Source organism: Lissotriton helveticus, chromosome 1_2 (assembly GCF_964261635.1).
Source record: "Lissotriton helveticus chromosome 1_2, aLisHel1.1, whole genome shotgun sequence".
Lineage (NCBI taxonomy): Eukaryota > Metazoa > Chordata > Amphibia > Caudata > Salamandridae > Lissotriton > Lissotriton helveticus.
In genome coordinates this window covers 227,860,587-227,884,685 of record NC_136058.1, presented here as the reverse complement: position 1 = coordinate 227,884,685, position 24,099 = coordinate 227,860,587, and the positions used below count along the sequence as shown (strand labels likewise).

At 48.7% G+C, this 24,099-nt stretch overlaps 1 protein-coding gene across 1 annotated transcript in view; it reads right to left on the bottom strand.

Annotated features, from left to right (window-relative positions):
• Positions 1-21,333, bottom strand: part of STIL (STIL centriolar assembly protein) — a 396,689-nt gene extending 375,356 nt beyond the window's left edge. The window contains exon 1 of the mRNA XM_078671518.1: positions 21,085-21,333. The gene's annotated coding sequence lies outside the window, so the exon portion shown is untranslated. The remainder of the gene's footprint in view (positions 1-21,084) is intronic.
• Between the last annotated feature and the right edge of the window lie 2,766 nt (positions 21,334-24,099).

The window sequence follows — 24,099 nt, the reverse complement described above, 5'->3', positions numbered from 1 at the left end:
TCTCCTACATTTAGGGCGCTCAAATTATTGCTTCCAACACAAACAAGGTCTCAGATACTCAAGCCAAATTTCATTCCGGTATGGTGAATATCGACAGAAGGATATCATCAAATTGCCTAAAACAAACCATTGGGTGAGCAAGACTATCTTGTTTTTATCAAACTATGAACATATGGTGTTTTTTCTGGCTTCTTTTGGCTTTTCAAAAATCAGTTACTAAGTTGTTTTTAGGTCGCGCATGCGCTACATAGGAGAGACCTAATGCCATCGGTCCCCTTTTTCACCCACAACAGTGCACGCGTTCCATTGTCTTCAATGGCAACGCATGCACATGTGGAGATTCACTTGCAGGAGCGACGCCACCATATGGTAGCAATTATCGCTCCCGCAAGTGAATCACGCAGGCCCCCCACCTCCCTCCTGCTGCCACACGAGGCGCGCGCGCCTCCCTCTGCTGTCGCGCGAGCTTGTCATTCATTGTCACAGCCATGAAATTGAGAGGTCAGGCGAGAGTTGAAAGACATGGCAGAAGATGACGATGTACTGACCGGGTGGCTCTTGGGTGGAGACTCGCACTACTGAAGTCGCGGAGCGATTACCCTACTATGGGTGGATGGGTCGGGGTGGGTGGGGAGGTGAAAGGGGGTGGGGGGGCGTGCTCACGCATGTATGCATGTTTGCGTGTGTTTCCCGTTTTGTTTTGGGTGGGTGGGTGCGCACGCATGTATGCATGCATGCATGTTTGCGTGTTTCCCGTTTTGTTTTGTGAGTAGTTGCTTTTGTATGCGTTTCCTTTCTTGTATCATGTGTAGTTCCCATGGAGGGCGTTCAAGACTGCTAAACTTTGCGAGTTCCTCACAGACCAAGAACTACTTTGTCTGTGTTGCTCATTTTGTTGTGTTCTATGGTCATAATAAGGAGTGTGTTGCCTATGTCTTTGGGGCATGCACACTTCCAGAAGGACTCACACAGAAGGGACAAGTGTTGAACCAATCTTTAATATCTATGTCAGAGTTTATTTAAGTGTATTTTTTGCTTATGGCACATGTGTCATTAGAGAGATTCGATTGTCATTTGTACTCTGAATCATGCAATTATTTATCAAAGCTCATACATCATACAATACATACTTTTAGATACTTAGGTGTTTTTAGGGCTCGACCTCTGCAATGCGCTTGCGCATTCAGAGGTCGAGCCATATAGCGGCCTAACCAGAGTTTAACTAAACTGGCGATTTGATGATGTGCCCGTGAAGCGCGTGCACATCAAAGCCGCCAACTGTTCCCCAGCGTGGTGCCACCAGCAGCAGCTCTTCAAAGGTATGCGCTCCGCCCCCCGGTGCATCAAAAGCTTTCATTTCGCGGCCGTGTTTTTTTTTTACTTTCATTTCGCGGCCGCAAGTCTTTCCTGCCGAGCGTTTACATTTTATTTTTTTCTGCACCAGTAGGTTTATTATAAAGGCTCGCATAAATTAAGTGACCCACTGTTCGTAATATGGCCTAATTAATAAACGTGCTCCAAGGTCCTTTCAAGAAAGCACAGAAAAAACATGCATGCATGTCTGTACAGAGGCCACATTACATGGGCACAGAAGTCCGCTTTTCACTTCAGCACTGTCCTTGGGAAAACGTAGCATTTCTATTACTAGGTACACTCAAATAGGAGCAATAAACCTTTTCTTCTAAAGACCCGGTGCAAATATGGCTGCCTTCTTATCCAGCTTTTAACGGTAATGTCCGCCGTCTTGGTTTTTGTAGCTGATTAAGTGCCTGTTCCTATTAGGCAAGGGAGTAAAGCATGTCTTCAAATTACTTCTTGTGTAAGAAGATATTTTTTTTAGATGGCTGCATACTACGTCACGCCCCTTATCCAAGGAATGCCACAAGCAGTTTCCGTGTTTCGCATTTCACCAAGGACGTTGTGGTAAGTTTGGACTGTGATTTATACCAAACTGAAAATCATAATCTTTGACAACACAATTTGAGCTTGATTGAGGTGATGCCAACATTCGGAGCAAAAACCTTTTCTCTGTTTTGGGAGTGTCCCACCACATCTAATGTTACAGCAGTTGTCTTTGCAACATATATTTTCAGTTAAGGTACATATTCCACGCCCTACATTCTGGCAAGGTTCCGTATACCACCATTCACTATGGCCAGATTGGTAGCTATTTGGAATAATAATACCATCAGTTCAAGTTTGCATTACAGGTAACCACCAAATCACCGAACGACCCACCACACAGCTCCACCGATGCACCCATCACACAGCTCTACCGATGCAGCCACCACACAGCTCCACCGATGCACCCACCACACAGCTCCACCGATGCACCCACCACACAGCTCCACCGAAGCACCCTCCACACAGCTCCACCGACACAGCTCCGCCGATGCACCCACCACACAGCTCAACCGATGCACCCACCACAGCTCCACCGAGGCACCCACCACACAGCTCCACCAAGGCACCCACCACACAGCTCCACCGATGCACCCACCACACAGCTCCACCGATGCACCCACACAGCTCCACCTACACATCTCCACCGATGCACCCACCACACAGCTCCACTGAGGCCCCCACCACACAGCTCCACCGAGGCACCCACCACACAGCTCCACCGAACAACCCACCACACAGCTCCACCGATGCACCATAACGAACTCTGTAGTCAGATACCAGGACACCGAGGCACCCACCATAAAGCTCCACTGATGCACCCACCACACAGCTCCACCGAGGCACCCACCACACAGCTCCACCGACACAGCTCCACCGAGGCACCCACCATACAGCTCCACCGAGGCACCCACCACACAGCTCCACCGAGGCACCCACCACACAGCTCCACCGAGGCACCCACCACACAGCTCCACCGATGCACCCACCACACAGCTCCACCGATGCACCCACCACACAGCTCCACCGATGCACCCACCACACAGCTCCACCGATGCACCCACCACAGCTCCACCGACACAGCTCCACCGATGCACCCACCACACAGCTCCACCAAGGCACCCACCAAACAGCTCCACCAAGGCACCCACCACACAGCTCCACCGATGCAGCCACCACACAGCTCCACCGATGCAGCCACCACACCGCTCCACCGACACAGCTCCACCGATGCACCCACTACACAGCTCCACCGATGCACCCACCACACAGCTCCGCCGATGCACCCACCACACAGCTCCGCCGATGCACCCACCACACAGCTCCGCCGATGCACCCACCACACAGCTCCACCGAGGCACCCACCACACAGCTCCACCGAGGCACCCACCACACAGCTCCACCGAGGCACCCACCATACAGCTCCACCGAGGCACCCACCATACAGCTCCACCGATGCACCCGCCACACAGCTCCACCGAGGCACCCACCACACAGCTCCACCGAGGCACCCACCACACAGCTCCACCGAGGCACCCACCACACAGCTCCACCGAGGCACCCACCACACAGCTCCACCGATGCACCCACCACACAGCTCCACCGATGCACCCACCACACAGCTCCGCCGATGCACCCACCACACAGCTCTACCGATGCAGCCACCACACAGCTCCACTGACACAGCTCCACTGATGCACCTACCACCCAGCTCCACCGATGCACCCACCACCCAGCTCCACCGATGCACCGACCACACAGCTCCACCGATGCACCCACCACACAGCTCCACCGATGCACCCACCACACAGCTCCACCGATGCACCCACCACACAGCTCCACCGATGCACCCACCACACAGCTCCACCGATGCACCCACCACACAGGTCCACCGAGGCACCCACCATACAGCTCCACCGAGGCAGCCACCACACAGCTCCACCGATGCACCCACCACACAGCTCCACCGATGCACCCACCACACAGCTCCACCGATGCACGCACCACACAGCTCCACCTACACAGCTCCACCGATGCACCCACCACACAGCTCCACCGAGGCACCCACCACACAGCTCCACCGAGGCACCCACCACACAGCTCCACCGAATGACCCACCACACAGCTCCACCGATGCACCGTAACGAACTCTGTAGTCTGATACCAGGACACCGAGGCACCCACCACACAGCTCCACTGATGCACCCACCACACAGCTCCACCAATACACCCACCACACAGCTCCACCGATGCACCCACCACACAGCTCCACCGATGCACCCACCACACAGCTCCACCGAACGACCCACCACACAGCTCTACCGATGCAGCCACCACACAGCTCCACCGACACAGCTCCACCGATGCACCCACCACACAGCTCAACCGATGCACCCACCACACAGCTCCACCGAGGCACCCACCATACAGCTCCACCAATGCACCCACCACACAGCTCCACCGATGCACCCACCACACAGCTCCACCAATGCACCCACCACACAGCTCCACCGAGGCACCCACCACACAGCTCCACCGAGGCACCCACCACACAGCTCCACCGAGGCACCCACCACACAGCTCCACCGAGGCACCCACCACACAGCTCCACCGATGCACCGCAACGAACTCTGTAGTCAGATACCAGGACACCGAGGCACCCACCATACAGCTCCACTGATGCACCCACCACACAGCTCCACCGAGGCACCCACCATACAGCTCCACCGAGGCACCCACCATACAGCTCCACCGAGGCACCCACCACACAGCTCAACTGAGGCACCCACCACACAGCTCCACCGAGGCACCCACCACACAGCTCCACCGAGGCACCCACCACACAGCTCCACAGATGCACCCACCACACAGCTCCACAGATGCACCCACCACCCAGCTCCACCGATGCATCCACCACCCAGCTCCACTGATGCACCCACCATACAGCTCCACCGAGGCACCCACCATACAGCTCCACCGATGCAGCCACCACACAGCTCCACCAATGCACCCACCACACAGCTCCACCGATGCACCCACCACACAGCTCCACCTACACAGCTCCACTGATGCACCCACCACACAGCTCCACCGAGGCACCCACCACACAGCTCCACCGAGGCACCCACCACACAGCTCCACCGAGGCACCCACCACACAGCTCCACCGATGCACCGTAACGAACTCTGTAGTCCGATACCAGGACACCGAGGCACCCACCATACAGCTCCACTGATGCACCCACCACACAGCTCCACCAATACACCCACCACACAGCTCCACCGAGGCACCCACCACACAGCTCCACCGAACGACCCACCACACAGCTCTACCGATGCAGCCACCACACAGCTCCACTGACACAGCTCCACTGATGCACCCACCACCCAGCTCCACCGATGCACCCACCACACAGCTCCACCGACACAGCTCCACCGATGCACCCACCACACAGCTCAACCGATGCACCCACCACACAGCTCCACCGAGGCACCCACCACACAGCTCCACCGAGGCACCCACCACACAGCTCCACCAATGCACCCACCACACAGCTCCACCAATGCACCCACCACACAGCTCCACCGATGCACCCATCACACAGCTCCACCTACACAGCTCCACCGATGCACCCACCACACAGCTCCACCAATGCACCCACCACACAGCTCCACCGAACGACCCACCACACAGCTCCACCGAACGACCCACCACACAGCTCCACCGATGCACCGCAACGAACTCTGTAGTCAGATACCAGGACACCGAGGCACCCACCATACAGCTCCACTGATGCACCCACCACACAGCTCCACCGATGCACCCACCACACAGCTCCACCGATGCACCCACCACACAGCTCCACCGATGCACCCACCACACAGCTCCACCGACACAGCTCCACCGATGCACCCACCACACAGCTCCACCGAGGCACCCACCATACAGCTCCACCGAGGCACCCACCACACAGCTCCACCGAGGCAACCACCACACAGCTCCACAGATGCACCCACCACACAGCTCCACCGATGCATCCACCACCCAGCTCCACCGATGCATCCACCACCCAGCTCCACTGATGCACCCACCATACAGCTCCACTGATGCACCCACCACACAGCTCCTCCGATGCACCCACCACCCAGCTCCACCGAACGACCCACCACACAGCTCCACCGACACAGCTCCACCGATGCACCCACCACCCAGCTCCACCGATGCACCCACCATACAGCTCCACCAAGGCACCCACCACACAGCTCCACCGATGCAGCCACCACACAGCTCCACCGACACAGCTCCACCGATGCACCCACCACACAGCTCCACCGAGGCACCTATCACACAGCTCCACCGAGGCACCCACCACACAGCTCCACGAGGCACCCACCACACAGCTCCACCGAGGCACCCACCACACAGCTCCACCGAGGCACCCACCACAAAGCTCCACCGAGGCACCCACCACAAAGCTCCACCGATGCACCCACCACACAGCTCCACCGATGCACCCACCACACAGCTCCACCGATGCACCCACCATACAGCTCCACCGATGCACCCACCACACAGCTCCACCGATGCACCCACCACACAGCTCCACAGAGGCACACAGCTCCACCGATGCACCCACCACACAGCTCCACAGATGCACCCACCACACAGCTCCACAGATGCACCCACCACACAGCTCCACAGATGCACCCACCACACAGCTCCACAGATGCACCCACCACCCAGCTCCACAGCTCCACCCACCACCCAGCTCCACCGATGCACCCACCACCCAGCTCCACCGATGCACCCACCACCCAGCTCCACCGATGCACCCACCACCCAGCTCCACCGATGCACCCACCACCCAGCTCCACCGATGCACCCACCACACAGCTCCACCGATGCACCCACCACACAGCTCCACCGATGCACCCACCACACAGCTCCACCGATGCACCCACCACCCAGCTCCACCGATGCACCCACCAACACAGCTCCACCGACACAGCTCCACCGATGCACCCACCACCCAGCTCCACTGATGCAACCACCACACAGCTCCACCACCGAGCTCCACAGATGCCCCCACCACACGGCTCCACCGATGCACCCACCACACAGCTCCACCGATGCACCCACCGCACAGCTCCACCGATGCACCCACCGCACAGCTCCACCGATGCACCCACCGCACAGCTCCACCTATGCACCCACCACACAGCTCCACCGAGGCACCCACCACACAGCTCAACAGATGCACCCACCACACAGCTCAACAGATGCACCCACCACACAGCTCCACCTACACAGCTCCACCGATGCACCCACCACACAGCTCCACCGAGGCACACAGCTCCACCGATGCACCCACCACACAGCTCCACCGATGCTCCAACTAAGCTCCACCAATGCACCCACCACACAGCTCCACCAATGCACCCACTAAGCTCCACCGATGCACACACCACTCAGCGCAACCACAGCATCACTCAGCGCAACCACAGCATCAATCAGCACCACCACAGCATCACTGGTTCAAATATGTTCTTTCAATGTTTCAAGCTTTCGTGCTTTATTACAAATCACAAAAAGATGTTAATATTTCACTTCTGTTCTTGGATTTTCGTCACAATAAAAAACACTGAACATAATCTTCAGAAAAGTTATTTACAAAAGTTTAAGCTATTGCCATTACAAATTAAATAAATTATTTAAGTATTAATTATTTAAAAAAATTATTTGTAATATCAATACATCTAAGTCACGTAAATACAAAACATGTTGCATTACAAATGCTATAGGTGTTTGCGAAAGTTATAACTATTGGCATTGTAAAGGACAAAGCTATTAATTTAGCTATTTTAAAAAATAACAAATAAAAAAAAAATCATTAATAACACCAATATCTCAAACTTTCCTAATGCGAGCCCTATTGCATTTCCAATGCTTGTTTAAAAGTAGGTGGGGAGAAGCAACACCTGGGAAGACAGGTTGGTGGAAGCAATACAAAGGTTGCAGGAGGGGGGATGCAACACCGAGCTGTGAGGGGTGGAAGCAACATGGAGGTGCCTGTGATAGTAAGCTACACAGAAAATCATGGAAGCAACACAGAGGTCAGGGGTAAAAATACACTACATGGGAACATGGAGCGCTCCGGGGGAGGAGAGAAGCACACAAGCAAGAGATAAGAGCATTGAGTTTGGGAGGGTAAGAACTGTAGTAGGAGAGCACAGCTTCAAAGAAATTAGGTGAATGATTTCCCCCAGCAGCAGGCTAATAGGAATATATTACAAAATGCATGACAATACAAGCGTGGTAACATTATAACTGCAGGGTTTTCCACATGTATTGCAGTAAAACTCTAAAGGAACTGGAGGTAATACTGAGCCGTAACATTATTCCTTCCCCAGATTCAAAACCAAAAAAGTCACCACAAGATTTATACACTTAGATCTCCTGATCACCAAAAGGGCGATATCAATGAGATGGAAGTTTGCCAGCTCCACACATTCCTGCATATTTAATATGCTAATAACAATTATTGAAACAAGCATTTGCAATGCAATAGGTCTCGCATTTGTGAGAGTTTAAGCTATTGCCATTGTAAATAACAATGCTTTTAATTTATGTTTTAAAAATCAACAAGTAAATAAAAGGCATTGTCATTTACAATGCCAAAAGCTCAAACTCTAGTAAATGCGAGACCTATTGCATTGCAAATGCTTGTTTACGTTGCAACTGGACTACGAGATTGCTCTGCATAGAGACAAAAAAAAAGAGAAAAAAAAATCTATTTCCCCAACCAAGTCACAACATTTGTGCAGGAGACTCTCCAACACTGAAGGCTTAGAGTCTGGCCGCTAGAAGGGACGCTGGTTCCGAACACCTCCCAGCTTTTGTGGTTTGAGAGGAAAACTGCAGCCTCCGACCAGGCACTGGGAGCCCTGGCAGCAAACTTGGAGGCCCAGCAGACACCATATTTTACGGTTAGAAGGGTGGAGTAAATCAAGTGCCAGTTCTGCCTCGTACACACAATCTAAACCCCAATCACACATCTTTTGTGGAACAGACATTCTAGAGGAATGGACTGTCCATGGAGAGGACTACTCCTGCACCCACAGCACCAGGGCGCCTTTACTCCTGCAATCGCAGCACCAGGGTGCTAGTCCATAGAATTTGCTGCGAGTGCCACAAAGCATGTACAGACCATGTCAGCAGCCCAGACGTGTAACATAGCCGCCAAGGTTTCAAATTGCTAATGTGTCACATTCTCATAATTCCAGTGTAACTACGAGTGACATTGAACGATTATGAGTGACACTTTCTCACAGCATAATGTCAACCACACTTAGTAGTAGCATGGCACAGCCTAGGTCGGACAGCTGTTGCCGGGCGAGATGACATAGAAACAATACATTAAACAGATTCCCTACCTGAACCAGCCTGCGCCAACCCAGACTACGTCTCCTGGCTTCCCCCTGGCTTGCAATTAATTAGAATAATGGTCTGATCAGATCATGATCAATTGACAGTCTGTCCAGGCGCTCTGGCATGTGTGACCTGAGGCAGACTACAGGATGTCAGAGGGGCCCCAGCATGGATCACGATCTCAGCTGCCTACTACTTAAATTCTGAGGCTTCAGCAGCAGCTGCAACTTTACTTTAAAGCTCATCATGATCACGACGAGTCATGCGGTCTCAAAAGTAAATTAAATCATTAGGAGGCTATTGTAGAAGGTAGTCAGTAAACTAGACAGTTCTGGTCGCTAGGTCACATCTCAACCTGCCTCCTCCTTTTACCTGTACAGTTCCCCAATCAGGCCCCTCTTTTACTGCAGTTTAGACTGACCCAGTTTTGGAATGCATCTAGAACCCTTGTTTTTTGCGGGTGAAATCCACATCTGTTTGATACTATGGTTTGATTCCTTTCTGTGTGTTTTATTTAATAATATGATAAATTTTAAGACTAAAATTGAACAATATTTTTACACAGATTTTCGGATGAAATAGACAACTAAAACGGTGTTCTTCGTCAAATGTGACCCTGGGGATACTCATCTGGTACCCATAAAATCGAATTTAACAAGAAGTAAGATCTGTTTATGACCTTTCACTTGATCAGCCCGCTAGATTGTTAAAAATGATTAAATATTGTGTTATGATATTAATTGTATGTATCTTTTTTAGAAAGAAGATTCTATGTTTTTAAATGATTCAGTCCTGAGGAAGGTGTACCTTAATAAACGAAGCACCGAAACGCGTCGACACACGGACTATTTTTATGTATAAGAACAGAGAGAAAAAAGTTTTTAATTGTTGTATATTGTGAAATATGTACTTGTATGCAATGTTAGTATAAATGATGGATGTAATCAACTCTTTATTGTCTGATGAACAAACATGCATTTTTTTTTAAAGTCTGTTTTAATGTAAAATAAATAACTTAAGATACACACGTTTATGGTATGATCAAATTCTTATATAGGGCTTTGTAAAATTGTGAAAGTGGTCTAAAACAAATGGTTTTGTGTAATTAATTTACATGTATGAGTCTAAAACACACAGAAAGGAATTTCTTTTTTATTGTGCTATTTCCCGGTCCTTTCTGGGTTCAGTTGGGAAAACTCTCTCTTTTTTAGAGATACTATGGTTTGAGCCAGGGTTTTTTTTTTACATTAATTAGGCATGTGTTTTGGTCTTCAAATCTCTGAAGTTCATTTGGCTTGGATATGAGTTTGTGATAGCAGGATATTTCCAGGTCTTACTATATTAAGAATCTTTTACCTCCTGTTGTACACTAGCGCCATCTTGTGGCCTTTGAAAACAGGTACTCAGAGCTCAGCTTGTATGCCCCATCCCAGTAAAGCGAGAAACTGAGCCTATTATTACTTTATCGCACTTCAGGACACTGCCAGATATTGTCACGCAAAAGAACTTGCGTGACAATCTCCGGCATAGCAGTAATGCGGGAAAATTACCAGCAATGCGTTATTCTAACACGAGACGCGTAAAGTGCAAGCCATGGCCATTCATGAGCGGTGGAAAGGTACCAGGCAATGCTTAAGGCACCTGGGGATGTGGAGGGAACGCAGGGAATTGTGGTGCTGCTCACCGGTGTAGGGCAGAGCGCTCCAGTGAGTGATCCCTCCTCCACTCCATGGAGTAGCCAAGGCCCATGACATCACCGGTGGGCTGGTCCTCACCCCTGGCCCTTGCCCTCCTACTTGCTACTGAGGGGCCAAAGAGTTGAAACTTCAAGGTAAACGTGTCAGCCGCCAGCAGCGTCCCTTTTACCCTATTCCTTCTGCTGCCACCATGAGCCTCCGTGGAGGCCCAGGAGTACTTCCCACTCGTGACTGACGTCTTAGTGTCCAATCAGTGCCAAGGGACTGAGGCTGAAGTGTAGACCAGAGTCGTCTGAAGACGTTTCATGCTCATTTGCTCGACATTAGGAATGGGTGGGAATTTGCAACCATAAAAGGGTGCCAGGGCAAGGGGCTGGATAGGTACTTCCACTTAACGACTTGTTTGCCCTGGGTGCATGCAGATTAGTACCCTTTTACCCCAGTGCAAATGCACACACCGTACTCTTGGCTACATCCCCAAAATATGTTCAGGAGAATATTGTATTGTCTCCTTGTGGATGAACAGGAGGAGACGGTGGACACGAGAAGGGGTTGCGTAAGAAACTTAACCGAGGGCAGCTGTGACCGCCAGATGTGACCATGAAACCCATGAAAGTCAGATTATATTTTTGTGCGGAGGGGAATTGGTATGTGGCACCGGTTTGCGAAGGAGGAGGTACAATAATCATACACGGCCTTCCTTCACTTTAAATCAGTATTTACAAGAGTGACTGGAGTCAGACCAAACTTCCAGATTCTAGGGAGGGCCTGCAATCTAGCGCATGTTCAAAGTCAACCTGATGGGAACCCCTGCCCACTCACTAACCCCAAAATCAGAAACCAGGGTCTACTGGCAGTGAGCAAGCAGTGCTTAATTCGAGCCGGAGTTGCGGTGCAAGGCACTGACACTTAGTTCTGAATACCAAGATGTATTTATTAGAGCTCACCACATGGTGCCGCTGTGTGTATATTGGTCTGTGTTCATGACTGGGAGTTGCACTAGTTTATATACTTTTTTTTAAAGTAAGAAATCTAGTTCTTCCAGGCCTTTTCTACATTTTGGGATTACTTGGAAAAGTCCAAAATGTCACTTGACTGAACATACTACTGCCATATGGGGCAGGTGCCTCGAGTGATGCCAACTGCAGTGGAATCCTGTGTTAGGTCCTGAAACGTTATTTTTACACAAAAAAATGCACTGCTACTGGGACCACACCACCCAATTGCCCATGCCTCCTGCAGAGATCTGGAGACGCAACTGGACACACTGGTCTTCAGAAAGCAGTGATTGACAGGTCTAGTCTCAGGGCCACCGAGCCCAGAATCAGGGTGCAGGATTGAGGTCAGCTTCCAGCAGACAGAGGTAAGATTGGTATCACCAACAAGCAGTATATGCTTTAGAAGTATAGTAGTCCTTTATTGTTTTGACTTTGCGCAACTAATACGTGGGCCCAGATGGTTCAGGCCGTCACATAAGCAAATTGGATTTCCTGCCAGCAAGCTTACCTGGTCACATGGAAGGGCGTGGGGCCCAGAGCCCCCTGGGAGGCAACACCGCAACACCACAACTTCCGAGACAGCAGGGACGGGTGGTATGTACCCTTTACACTGCAGTTTAGTCCACAAAGCATATACTCCACTTCTTCAGGAGTTTAGGAGTTAACAGGTTAATAGAGGTAAACATGAGTAAGTAGTATTTTAAGGTTATAGGGGTTGGTAAATGGAGATTATAGAATTAAGGGAGGGGTAGAGGTAATGGGGTTGTTATGCTTCAGAGGTAGACCGAAGTAAATGGAGGTATTTATTTTTATAAGGATGATTGAGGCTAATTGGGGGGTGGAGGGCGAGTTAGGTAGTAACACCCCCTCCCCCAAAATACATACTATATTAATCTTTAAAAAAAAAAAAAAAATGAATAAATGTGAGGAGTTCTCCGGCTATGGGGTTGGTGGAGGCATTCATCCACCCTTTTCAAACCCCCCCATAGCCTCTACCCATACGGATGTGGCATCATTAACAAGCGGACCTAGTGTTAATAGCTGCGTCATTTGCAAGATCCTTAATGTGGACGTTTTTACATAAAGCAGTTGATTATTTGCCATAATTTAGACCAATCGCCTGTGCACAAATAATTAAGATGCATTGCCTTAAGTTAAGAATAGCACCGCTTGTTAAGTAAGTCCAAACAATGAACAAGATCCCTTAGTTATTGTCCTTAATGATGCGCTGAGTCCCGGTATATATTTCAAAATATCTTCAATGTTCCTTTCAAATAGTTTCTGCAGATAGCCAGCCAACGCGTTTCGTTCTAAAAATAGAACTTCCTCAGGGCAAAAGATTTATATCGAGGACAGTCAAATCCAAACGATTACTTCATGTATATATATATCAAACCTCCATGATGAGAGTAATATGCCATTGTCGTAATTTATCCATCTTGTGGTGATAATATATTCCAAAGTAAAGACTCCCTATTTATTATATGTATTTATTGTGGCGTGAGATATCTCACTCTTAGTTCCTCATTTTGTATTCCTGAAGAGAACCACAAGACCGCAATTCTCCTTATTTAGTTCGAGGCACAAATATATATTCAAATCCAAACGTAATAATATCCAAGGTATTAGCCCTATCTATAGGCGACGAACCCAGACACCACGAGATTCCACCAAATTCGAGGAAGCCCGCCACAGCTGGCGGACTTCTATTTTTAGAATGAAAAGCGTTGGCTGGCTATCTGCATAAACTGTTTGAAAGGAACATTAAAGATATTTTGAAATATATACAGGGACTCAGCGCATCATTAAGGACAATAACTAAGGGATCTTGTTCATTGTTTGGACTTACTTAACAAGCGGTGCTATTCTGAACTTAAGGCAATTTGTTATTCACCCTATGTGAAGGGTGGTGCCCCTGGACAGAGGGCACTTTGGAATCAGCACGCAGAACAATCAAAGGACTTCGGTTTGTGAACACATAGGGTTTGGTGCCTTTTTGTTGTTTTTTAGGTCCACTGTCCAAAGTAAGTGTACTAACAAATAATTAAGATGCCTTTGGGAGCCCGGACTTCATCTGTATTATTGCCGCGTCACCAGGCCTTACAAGACGCCATCAATCACTCATCTGTAAAGCGCGGCTGGTCACCCGACAAGTAAAGAAAAAGAAAAAAAATATCTATTTCTTTACCTTTGGTATAATCGCGGCACCCGGGCTTTACTTTTAATGTTAAAAGTAAATCGCGGGTGCCGCGGTTATACCAAAAGTAAAGAAATAGATGGCTTTTTCTATTTCTTTACCTTTGGTATAATCGCGGCACCCGCGCTTTACTTATAACATCAAACGTAAAGCGCCAGTGCTGCGGTTATACCAAAAGTAAAGAAAAACAAGTAGCGCGCTCGTCACACCTGTGTCTGGGCACAATCATTGCTCCCCCCCACGGCCTATTGGTGTCTATTACGCGCTTGGTGCGCGTAATAGACACCAATAGGCCGTGGGAGGAGCTATGCGCGCGCCTCTGGCCAATTGCGTGCAGTCTTTCACAATAAGACGCACGCAAATGGGGGAGCTGAAAAGGAAACGCACAATTCCTGAGTCAGCTCACATTCCCCGTTTTTCACCTCCAAAATGCCTCGCGCTGCGCGAGCACTGCTGCGCAGTGCACCGCTAGGACGATGCCTAAAAATCACTAAGAGGTGCTGTAGAATAACTTCAGTAACACTTCACTCCAACTCAGAACAAGTTGGAACACTTACAGAAGTAAAGAATGTCACCACGGGAAGCTGCAGGGGCGGCAAGCAGTCAATGTTTGCTAAAATACCATACTGGGTGTCTGGCAATTTGAAAATTGGATCTCAAGGAGCAACAGTGGCTCATTCCACAAACTGACTCAAAACTGTTGCCTCTACGACACAGGAAACAGCAAACGAACAGAGGCACATTTGTCCTTGTTTGAGACTAAGGTACATGTTGCTGGGCTTCCTGTCCAAGTACTTGCTGCCTAGCCAACGGATAGTTTAGCAGCATTCGTAAATTGTACATTTGTGGCTCCTCATCATTTTGAACTTTTTATTTGCTTTTGTGGTTTGCGTCCATGGTGTTACATGTATGTCTTATTTTCTCACCTCAACTCGTCAAGTCAGGGATACTATATTTCCAGTGACTTTCAGCTTATTAAATGTTTGCTTGTCTCCTACCATTGCTCACTTGTAGAGATGCTGTTCTTTTTGCTTATGCACTTCATGAAAGTGCATGTGTTTACCAGCTGTCTCCCTCATACTTTCCTCTCAAGTGTCATGCTGCACTCTCATCGGTGTTCTTCTCCCCCATGCTCTGTGTTGCCCTCTCGCCAGTGTGCGTATCCCTTTGCTTATGTTGTTCTCTCCCTCGTGAACCCCTCTCTCTGCCCTCGTTGTTGCTCTTTTCCCTAACTCAACCGACCATTATGTTTCAAACATGTTCATCAAAACGACTTTGCTTCGAAATTATCACAGAAGAGCAGACCCTTAGAGCCCCTCACATATATGGAAGCAAGAACTGCCACACCATTATATTTTGTTGAACTTTAGCTACCGATACTAAGTGACCAAGAAGAATGCAAAAACAACACTGGGGTTGGGGGAAAGCAACATGGAAGATGCGGGAGGGGAGAAGGAACAGTGAGGAGAGAGGAGGAAGGCGCAAATGAGGGGTAGCAACATGGAGGGTGTGAGGAGGCAAAGGGGAAAGCACGCTGGCAAGAGCAATGAGGGGCAGGGAGAAGCACTTGGGTGTCAGATCAATATCAAGAGCAGTGGGATAAAGTAAACGAAGGAGACAGCTCAAAAAAGCATGCAACCTCATATGGTGTTTAATACAAAAGCAAAAAATAGTGCTTGATATGTATGCAGAGATGCCAGCCAATCTAAGAGATAGCAAAGCTGCAATGATTCATGGAATGAACAAAAGATTGCCAACTGGGATACATACGAAGCAGGCAAATGAGAGTACAGGAAAACAAACAATAGTAAAAAAAATAGTTGGGCTCCCAACTACTCTACTTTCTAGGTACACCATCATTTTCCTCCTAAGAGATAGCACATATGCTTAGTTTAGTAGGGTCCCCCAAAACACGGACCAGGCCATTGACACCAACATAGAACACTGTGTTGGCAGCACAATGCACAAAGACTATAATGACAGTTTGCCGGCTTCATCATGTTTTATAAAAGTTCACAAATGCAATTAGGGGTCCTGTTTTCCCCAATTCACATGAGCAGCTCACTCAAAGTGTTTTCATTGCCAAAACACCTAAACGAAAACAACTGAAAAAGCTAGTTGGACACAACATCAAACTTTAGGGCTCTAATGAAATAACAGAAATTATGATTCTTTTAAGCAAATTGTGGGCAATAAATAATTATGTGTTTCTTGGAGGCATAAGAGAAGGGTATTGACATGCACACGAATCCGCACTGACATATGTCTTAGTTTCCGATCAGTGTAAACAAAATAAATTGTTATTTCTGCTTCAAATTCCATGCAGCTGTTAACATTATGCAAAAGCTCTGCTAAAAGCTTTGATACATGCTTCAAAACCCTCTGCATGCTTCGAAAAATGTTTAGATGGATCCTGTTTGAATCCAGAAAAACTGTGACACACGCTTTAATCAGCAGCAGCCTTGGCAACACCCTTTACGCCAAAAACTACAAGACACTCCTTCGAAAACTACAGACCGTCCAGAACGCCGCATTCAGACTGATCCTGGAGATCCTCTGTCGCAATCACATCACCCAACACCGCAGAGACTTTCACTGGCTCCCAGTCAAAAGAAGAATAACCTTCAAATTTCTCACCCAAGCATACAAGGCCCTTCACAACACAGGACATATATACCTGAACAACTGCCTCTCCTCCCACGCACCCATAAGACCCCTCTAATCAGCCGACCCCGCTCCTCCTCCAGCAAGCCCCCACACTGCTCCAGTTCAGGAAGGACCTCAAGACCTGGTTCTTCTCCTTAAATGTCCGTGCGGAATGATCTATATCGGCAAAACCGAAAGAAAAATAAAGGTTCGTCTCAACGAACACAAATCTAACATTAGAACTAAAAACGCAAAATCCAACATTGCTGCACATTTCAATGAACATTCACACAGTGTGGCACAACTCAAATACATGGTACTGGAAATTATACACAAGAAAGAGGGCAAAGACAATAACAAATGTTTACTGCAACGAGAACTGGCATGGATCTATCGCTTGCAATCGATGCAGCCGTTTGGGCTCAACGATAGAATCAAACTCAGTTGTTTTCTTTAAATCACCTATCCGGTGAATCCTGATGCTATAATTCTTTTGTAAAGCCATTTTTACATGTACTGATGTTTACTTTGCACGTTTACATATGTTTCATATCCCGCACATCCTGACGTTGTTAACTATAACATGGCCGCCACTGCAGTCTGCTCACTTTTAGTCCGTTTTTTAACTCGGCTAATCACGTGACCCGATAAGGGCCTATCCACCCTGTTTATGTTGGGTCGTCTAAATCTCCCCTGAGACTTCCAACATTGAACCGGTCACCGCGAAGAAGCACAGAAACCATCACCTATCAAGTAAGTCGGTACCATACCGCCACGTGAACTCCGAAGTCTGTCTTATACCAGACTCGTACACTTATGAACATTCTGTTCATGTACGTTTTCCACCTTTTCGTTTCAGCCTTATCTCGTATGGAACTCCCAACAGCACGTAAGTTCACGCAACTGCATGAAACTTTGTGCACTTTCTTCGTTCATTTTTTCCGTTCACTTTTCCGAGCACTGTTTGCATGAGGTCACGCGGCCCGCGCGCTTACAACCACCGACAACATGGCCACCCTCAAGGCGGCCACCCGCAAACACCACCAACTGATTCGATCCACCAAGAAATCAGCTTTCAAGGATCGTCGACAACAACGCCCACAACAGCAAGGAACTTTTCAACATCGTCAAAGAATTCAACAACCCCGCCGCAGCATCTAACGACATCACTCCCTCCCAAGACCTCTGTGATGCGTTATCCTCCTTCTTCTACAACAAAATTGCCGACATTCACAACAGCTTCGAGAACTCTCCCTGCGAACAACCCTCCCCACCCTCCTCAGATCCCACACCGCCAACTAACAACCTCAGCGCCTGGAACCCAATCACCACCGAAGACACCATCCGCCTAATGAACTCAATCCACTCTGGCTCGCCAACCGACCCCTGCCCCCACCACATCTTCAACAAAGCTGACTCCATCATCGCACCCCATCTCCGTGATGTCATCAACTGCTCGTTCAACTCTGCCACCTTCCCAGAAAGCTGGAAACACGCCGAACTCAGCGCCCTCCTGAAGAAACCCACAGCAGACCCCTCTGAACTAAAAAACTACCGACCCATATCCCTCCTCCCCTTCCCCGCCAAAGTCATTGAGAAAGCCGTCAACAGCCAACTCGCCGCCTTCCTTGAATCCAACAACTCCCTCGATCCCTCTCAATCCGGATTCCGAGCCAAACACAGCACCGAAACCGCCCTCATTGCAGCAACAGACGACATCAGAACACTATTGGATAACGGAGAAACAGCGGTCCTCATTCTACTCGACCTCTCGGCCGCTTTCGACACAGTCTGCCACAGCACTCTTATACAACGCCTCAGCAACATCGGCATACAAGGAAAAGCCTTGGACTGGATCATCTCATTCCTCGCCGGGAGAACTCAGAGTCCGACTTCCCCCATTCAACTCAGAGGCCACTGAAGTCATCTGTGGAGTACCACAAGGATCATCACTCAGCCCCACCCTCTTCAACGTTTACATGAGTCCACTCGCCTCCATCGCGCGTCAACACAACCTTAACATCATCTCTTACGGCGACGACACCCAGTTAATCCTTTCCCTCACCAAAGACCCTAACACCGCCAAAACCAATCTTCACGAAGGCATGAAAGAAGTAGCCGAATGGATGAAACATAGCCGCCTAAAACTCAACTCAGACAAAACGGAGGTGCTCATCCTTGGATCCTCCCCCTCTGCCTGGGACGACTCTTGGTGGCCTTCCGCTCTGGGCACAGCACCCACACCCACAGACCACGCACGCAACCTGGGTTTCATCCTAGACTCCTCTCTCTCGATGTCCAGACAAGTCAACGCAGTCTCATCCTCCTACTTCAACGTACTTCGTATTCTCAAAAAGATCTTCTGCTGGATCCCCCTCGAAACAAGAAAGACTGTCACCCACGCACTGGTCACGAGTCGACTGGATTATGGTAACACACTATACGCCGGAATCACAGCAAAACTACAGAAAAAACTCCAACGCATGCAAAACGCATCTGCGAGACTCATATTGGACATCCCTCGCCAAGATCACATCACCGGACACCTAAAAGACTTCCACTGGCTTCCCGTCAACAAGAGAATTACATTCCGTCTTCTCACCCACGCACACAAGGCCCTCTACAAGCTAGGACCCGAATGCCTCAACACTCGACTGTCCTTCTACACACCCACCCGCCAACTTAGATCGTCCAATCAAGCCCTCGCCGCAATCCCGCGCATCCGAAAATCCACTATGGGTGGCAGATCCTTCTCCTTCCTGGCGGCCAAGACCTGGAACTCACTCCCCACTCACCTCCGCCTTACTCAAGACCACATCTCCTTCAGAAAAGAACTTAAAACCTGGCTATTTGACAAAAATTGAACCCCCCTTCCCCAAGCGCCTTGAGACCCTCCGGGTGAGTAGTGCGCTATATAAATCCTTGAACTTGAACTACGTGTGTTTACATTATACATGTTAGTGATTGGCTATATCTTTTGATTTCGTAGAGCTCCTGGACAAAGGGCTGGGTAGCCCGAAATGCATTGGAGCAAGGATACATTTTGATGGATTTCATTGTATGAAAATATCATGTCATGGAACTCTTGAACTTTGGTTGATATGACTCAAAATATCTAATGAACTATTGGAAAATAAAAAAAGAATAATACAGGAAAAAATTTGTTTTGTAGTCTTATATACAGAACCCAAGGAGTGCCCTGACTCGCAGGGATGCATCCAGACCCTATGTTTGCACACACTTAGCTGCAAATGTTCAAAACGTGACGGACGGACGGACACGTTACCTGCAGGAGCACCCGATCCTACACAGCGAATACAAACATAAAGACAAGTTTTCAAACAAATTGCTGTGCACCTTGCCCATTCTCTTAAATTCTTCAGATGACGCCAGCACTCAACGGAGCCCCCCACACGCCTTGAGACCCTCACGGGGGAGCAGTTGTGCTTTACCAACCCCTGCCCTGACTGATTGATACTGCAAAGTCTAGCTTGTGCACATAGAGCATCTGTTCCAACTCTCCATGTAACGCTGAAGCCCTGGAGCTGGACAAGCCTGGGTCTTGACTAAGGATCTCCTAATCTTCTTCCACCAGACTGTTGTGCTGCCTGAATTAGGGAGGAAACGAAACAGTGGACACTATTTTTACTGTGATGTGTAACGAAAGACTGTCTGCCAAAAGGTCTGCTTGCACAAAATGTTAACTTTAATTGACATCCTCACCCAATCCTATCCAAAACAGGAGTTTAATTTAAATAAAGGCTTTAGCATTCCTGGACGCACATCTCCCAAAAAAGTGAACTATACAACCAACACCACCCGTGCCTGCAGTTTAAACGCCTGTCCATACTAATAAAACAAAAGATAACGTACAAGTCTTAGAACATATTGAGGTGCCAGCTACACAGCAAGGATTGAATGAAAGCATCACACATGGAGCAATTTAGCAAAACACCAGTTAGGAGTCCTCCATCATAAATAATATTATGGGTCTCCTCCAGAAACTCTTATGGGGGTAGCTTGGGTTAAAACCCAAGAAACCCCAATGAATTATCTGGAGATGTGGACATTCCATCATCAAAGACAGCCACGTCCGTAATTACATAAGACCATTCCGAATAATCGGTATGGGCCACTGCCTCCAGTGAAAGCAGATTCACTGAGAAGTGCTCCCAAATCTATTCTGTAGGAAACTGGCGAGGGAGGGGGGTCTTACCGGTAGTCGTTCATGGGATCGCGCACATCAGGCTCTGAGGATGACTGGATGCTCCCTCAGGGGACACTGGCGAAAGGCCATAAGCCAGAGGCCAACAGGAAGCAACCTCCCCCTCCAAAACTACCAGTGGGTCTGGCGGGAGGAAAAGCGGCAAGATAACTTTACAGAACACTAATGCGAATGCTCGGTTCACAATTGTAAACACAGACACCTCAAAATGTCTTCCATTTCCCGCCCCCTCCTCCGAACGAGCTATGGCCAATCAATTGCGACCGAGCTAAATCTCTCGTCCAATGAAGCCCCAGCCCGGCAATGACCGCGCGTCATTTCTTCCGCGGGTTTGAAATGTTTTGTGTAACCGTCCTTTTAAAAACCAAAGAGAGGCTCGGTTTTAGCGCCTGCGCGGTGGATATTGTCTGACGGCTTCGCGTCTCCTCGTTACTACGGAAACACAGGGCGTGGCCGAAGCTACGTAAAACAGCTGTTAAACCACGTTAACAACAGCGAAAAGAACAGATGACACAAAGCGCGCAAAGTCCTTTGGGCTAAAAGGGTTTTGACTGCTCGTTGACTTGTTTCTTAGCCTGGACTCCTGCAAGTTCCAGCACACGGTGCGCTGGAGATGGGGACTCAATAACAGCCAGCCCCGTCAAAGATTGCCTGTTATCAAGAGGTTGGTGTGCATAGAAAAATGTAAGGGCAATGATTTCCTAAGTGCTGAAGAAACAGGCCGGAAAAGTGGCTGAAAAAGAGCATATTACTACCAGGGCTGTAAGTGGTTTTGCTGGGTCGCAGCTGCAGTAATTTAATTCAAATATCTTTATTCGGCACTTAAAAAGATACCATTAAAGAACATGAAGATACATACATACAATGTTTAAAAACATTTTTTTTAAAAGACATATTAAGAACAATAAAAATAGATCTAAATAGGGGTGAAACAAACAATAAATCATTGGGAATTTTGTACAGACAATCATTCAGACTATAAATTGATGTGATTCAGAAAAGGGGGTGGTGATGAACAGAGTGTCTGAATTAAGCAGACCACTCTTACCCAGTCCAAAGATCAGGGCTTGATCCATCACCGTTATTTAGCTCACTGCCCCATCCCAGCTCAGAACCTGGCTATATGCAAATTAGTCTGTCCCTGGCCCAGTGCATCATGGGAACAGGGCAGACCAAACTACCAAGCCAATTCTTCACCAGAAAGGAGACAAGCTTCCGGGGACCGGTTTCTGCCATTTCAGGCGTCGTCAGCCCAGCTTGCTTGAATCCTGATGGAGGAGTGAGCAAGGGACTCATGTCTGAGTATACCCTTCCACGCTTATGGTGGACAAAATGATTCAGAAAAGGGGGTGGTGATGAACAGAGTGTCTGAATTAAGCAGACCACTCTTACCCAGTCCAAAGATCAGGGCTTGATCCATCACCGTTATTTAGCTCACTGCCCCATCCCAGCTCAGAACCTGACTATATGCAAATTAGTCTGTCCCTGGCCCAGTGCATCATGGGAACAGGGCAGACCAAACTACCAAGCCAATTCTTCACCAGAAAGGAGACAAGCTTCCGGGGACCGGTTTCTGCCATTTCAGGCGTCGTCGGCCCGGCTTGCTTGACTCCTGATGGAGGAGTGAGCAAGGGACTCATGTCTGAGTATACCCTTCCACGCTTATGGTGGACAAAATGATTCAGAAAAGGGGGTGGTGATGAACAGAGTGTCTGAATTAAGCAGACCACTCTTACCCAGTCCAAAGATCAGGGCTTGATCCATCACCGTTATTTAGCTCACTGCCCCATCCCAGCTCAGAACCTGGCTATATGCAAATTAGTCTGTCCCTGGCCCAGTGCATCATGGGAACAGGGCAGAACAAACTACCAAGCCAATTCTTCACCAGAAAGGAGACAAGCTTCCGGGGACCGGTTTCTGCCATTTCAGGCGTCGTCGGCCCGGCTTGCTTGAATCCTGATGGAGGAGTGAGCAAGGGACTCATGTCTGAGTATACCCTTCCACGCTTATGGTGGACAAAATGATTCAGAAAAGGGGGTGGTGATGAACAGAGTGTCTGAATTAAGCAGACCACTCTTACCCAGTCCAAACATCAGGGCTTGATCCATCACCGTTATTTAGCTCACTGCCCCATCCCAGCTCAGAACCTGGCTATATGCAAATTAGTCTGTCCCTGGCCCAGTGCATCATGGGAACAGTGAGCTAAAAAACGGTGATGGATCAAGCCCTGATCTTTGGACTGGGTAAGAGTGGTCTGCTTAATTCAGGCACTCTGTTCATCACCACCCCCCTTTTCTATAAATTGATGTGAGCCGATTTTTCCCTGGTGTTCCTTAATCTCATGGCCACCTTAATAAAGCTTATTATACATAGCAGAGTATATGGGTCTGAGGCTTTTTGCAGAAAAAGGAGGGCTGCTTTAGCATGTCTCAGTCTTTTATTTTTCAAAATCCTTACTAAAAACTTCCGTCTAGGGTCCGAATAAAATGAACATAATAAAACAAAGTGAAGGGTATCCTGCGGAGACCTAGTGTCGCAGCCGCAGGTACCCTTCAACTCTACCGAGCGTGTAAGACCTGCGGGAACAGCCAATAAATGGTGAAGAAGATTAAGTCGGAACCTAGTGATATAGAATCTTTCCTGTGCATTATGCATCACTGCTAGGTATGGTTCCATTCCAGGCTGCGTTTTTAGTAAACTATGGGACACCACGGATATTTTCCCGGTTTCAACGCGGGCCCTCTGGCGGTTGCCCGGGCAAAGAAAAGTTTTTTAACCAGGGTTTTGTTCAAATTGGTCATAGACTCCGGCTCAAGAAACAGGTTCTTACAACCCATTCCTTCCATGGTGTCTTTTACATATTTGAGCCACGGAATCTCTCCCCCTCTATCCCTGCTCAGGCAATCCTTAATAATCTGTCTGCTGAGGCCGGCCTCTGGATTAACCCAGATCTTGATCCAGGCCAAGACGGGTCGGACCATGATTCTATCCTCGATATATGGTTCA